Source organism: Lynx canadensis, chromosome C1 (assembly GCF_007474595.2).
Source record: "Lynx canadensis isolate LIC74 chromosome C1, mLynCan4.pri.v2, whole genome shotgun sequence".
In the NCBI taxonomy this organism is placed as follows: domain Eukaryota; kingdom Metazoa; phylum Chordata; class Mammalia; order Carnivora; family Felidae; genus Lynx; species Lynx canadensis.
Genome location: NC_044310.1, coordinates 70,553,356 through 70,556,963, shown reverse-complemented (window position 1 = coordinate 70,556,963; position 3,608 = coordinate 70,553,356). Strand labels below are relative to the sequence as shown.

At 40.0% G+C, this 3,608-nt stretch overlaps 1 pseudogene; it reads right to left on the bottom strand.

Moving 5' to 3' along the window:
• Positions 1–1,579: 1,579 nt before the first annotated feature.
• LOC115522122 lies at positions 1,580–2,159 on the bottom strand (annotated as a pseudogene).
• Between the last annotated feature and the right edge of the window lie 1,449 nt (positions 2,160–3,608).

The following is a 3,608-nucleotide window of genomic DNA, read 5'->3' as shown; positions in this document are numbered from 1 at the left end:
TCATTCAAAGTCTATCGTTTACATTAGGGCTCACTTTTTTTTTTATGAACATTTGACACACAATATTACATTAGTTTCAGGGGTAGAGCATAGTGATTCAACTTCTCTATATGTTATGGTATGCTCATAACAAGTGTAGCTAACACCTGTTATGGTACAACCCTATTACAATACCACTGACCATATTCCCTATGCTATACCTTTTATTCCCATGATGTACTCATTTCATAACTGGGAGCTTGTATCTCCCACTCTTTTTCACCCATTTGCCCATTCCCTCATGCCCTCTGGTAATCATCCATTTGGGTTCACTCTTGGCATTGTACATTCTATGGGTTTCCACAAATACATAATGACATGTATCATATAGACTGTTTTCATTGCCCTATAAATCCTCTTTGGTCCACCTTTTCATCCCTTTCTCCTAACTAACCCCTGGAAATAACCACATTCATAGTTTTGCTATTCTAGAATGTCACATAGTTGGAATCATGTAGTATATAGCCTTTCAGATTGGCTTCTTGTACTTAGTGGTATGCATTTAAGTTTCCTTTATGTCTTTGTGTGGCTCAATGATTCGTTCTGTCTTAGCACTGAATAATACTGTATTGTCTGGATGGACCTCAGTTTATTTATCTATGTACCTACTGAAGGACATCTTGGTTGCTTCTAAGTTTTGGCAATTCTGAGAAAAGCAGCCATAAACATTCATGTGTAGGTTTTTATGCAGACATGCATTCTCAATTTTTTGGGGTAAATGTCAAGGAGCCTGATTGCTGGATCATGTGGGAAGAGTATGTTTAGTTTTGTAGGAAACTACCAAACTGTGTTCCAAAGTGACTCTACATTTTGCTTTCCCACCAGCAATGTCTGAGAGTTCCTGTTGTATACACCCCACCAGCATTTAGTGTTGTCAGTATTGTGGATTTTGTCCAATCTAGATAGGTGCGTGTGGTAGGATCTCACTGTGCTTTTTTTAAAAAAAAAATTTTTTTTTTCAACGTTTATTTATTTTTGGGACAGAGAGAGACAGAGCATGAACGGGGGAGGGGCAGAGAGAGAGGGAGACACAGAATCGGAAACAGGCTCCAGGCTCTGAGCCATCAGCCCAGAGCCCGACGCGGGGCTCGAACTCACGGACCGCGAGATCGTGACCTGGCTGAAGTCGGACGCTTAACCGACTGTGCCACCCAGGCGCCCCGTTCTCGCTGTGCTTTTAATGTGCATTCCCCTGATGACATATGATGTGGAGCATCTTTTCATACGCTTTAAAAAAAAAATACAGGGCTTTTATTGTATCTTTAAAATATCACAAATAGGCCTTAAGAATCATCTACTGGGGTGTCTGGGTGGCTCAGTCGGTTAAACGGTCAACTCTTGGTTTAGGCTCAGGTCATGATCTCTTGGTTCCTGAGTTCAAGCCCTATGTCGGGCTCTGTGCTGACAGTGCGGGGCCTGCTTGAGATTCTCTCTCTGCCCCTCCCCTGCTCACACTCTCCCTCTCAAAATAAATAAATAAACTAAAAAAAAAAAAAAGGATCATCTACCATTTTGTTTCTGTTCCTGGACAACTTAGAAATTATTCATCAGCCTGCTGAACCATTCTTTTTTCAGAGACATAGATCCATCCCCAAATTTTCTGATATTCTTGTTTTCAACTGTTGTGGCTTGGTGAATCAAAGCAGCTGAATTTGATACAAGTTCAATGTCATTTCCTTCTACAATTAACTCATCTTTTTGGGCACAAGACACTGAACAAGCAATGCCTGGTCTCATCCAATCCTGGCAGATGTATTCTTCAACCAGGAAATTTTGGACTTCAATAAGATACCTGTTCTCCTGAATAATGACATTGATGGAGGAAGTGAGCATACATAGACCTCATCTTATAACGAAAGCCAAATAGAACACCCTTGATCACGTTCTGTACATGGCTACAGAAAGTGTGAACAGTAGCCAGTTCCTTTCTATTTCCCCACCATTTGTCAACCTAGAACCTCTTCTTTTTCTTTCCAGGAAGACAGAGTTTTACATTGAAGTGCTTTGAAGTCCTTCTGCAGGGTTCTTCTGTGGCTTTTCACAATAACTGTGCATCCTTTCACAGTGATGTTGACATTTTCTGGAATGTCAGTAATCTGACTGCTGAGAATGATCTTCATTCTCACAGTAGATGAGGCAAAGAGCTCATATGCTTATTTGCCATCTCTATGTCTTTGGTGAGGTGTCTGTTAAGGTGCTTGGCCTGTTTGTAACTAGGTCTTTCATTTCCATATTGTCAGGTTTTAAGAGATCTTTGTATATTTTGGGTAATAGTCCTTTATCAGATGTGTCTTTTGCAAAGGTATACTCCTAGTCTCTGGGTTATCTTCTCGTTTTCTTCACATTGCCTTTCACAGAGCAGAAGTTTTGGGGCACTTGGCTGGCTCAGTCAAAGCACGTGACTCTTGATCTTGAGGTTTTGAGTTTGAGCCCCACACTGGGTGTAGAGATTATTTTAAAAATAAAAATAGGGGCACCTGGGTGGCTCAGTTGGTTGAGCATCCAACTCTTGATTTCAGCTCAGGTCATGATCCCAAGGTCATGAGATTGAGCCCCGCATTGGGCTCTATGCTGAGCATAAGGCTTGCTTGAGGTTCTCTCTCTCCGCCTTCTCCCCTGCTTGACATATTCTCTCTTTCTCAAACAAAAAATAATAATAAAAAAGTAAAAATAAAAGTTACCCCTCTTGATAATATTCACAGAGCAGAAGCTTTTAATCTTAATGAAGTACAGCTTATCAGTTATTTCTTTCTTGGATTGTGCCTTTGGTTTGTATTTAAAAGTCATCTCCATGTCCAAGGTCATCTAGGTTCTCTTTAATGTGATCATCCAGGAGTTTTATTGTTTTGTGCTTTATATTAAGTCTATGATCCATTTTAAGTTAATTTTTGTGAAGGTGTTAAGTTCTATGCCTAGATTAATTCCTGGGTAGTACAAGTGCCTTATATCAACAAAATACTAATTCCTCCTTCCCTTCCCTTGTGTCATTGTTGTCATTTATTTTACATACATACATAAGAATATATGCACCCATAAGCTATATTCATAAGCATACATGGTTGCTATTCATATTTTGAACCAACAATTATCTGGCTGGGTCAATTAAGAATAAGAAAAATAGGGGTGCCTGGGTGGCTCAGTCAGTTAAGCATCTGGCTGTTGATTTGGGCTCAGGTCATGATCTCATGGTTTGTGAGATTGAGCTCCACATCAAGCTCTGTGTTGGGCTTGTTACTGACAGTATGAAGCCTGCTTGGGATTCTCTCTCTCCCTCTCTCTCTGCCCCTCCCCTGATAGCTCTCACTCTCTCTCTTTCTTTCTCTCTCTCAAAATAAATAAAAAATTTTTTTAAAGAATAAAAAAATAGTAGTTTTTATTTTATCTTCACTGTTTCTTATATCTTCTCTGATGCTCTTTCTTTATGTATATCTGAGTTTCTTTTGTTTTTAAGTTTATTTATTTATTTACTGGAGAGAGAGAGAGAGTATGAGCAGGGTTGGGCAGAGTGAGGGAAGGAAAGAGAATCCCAAGCAGGGCCTGCACTGTCAGTGTGGAGCCCCATGCAGGGT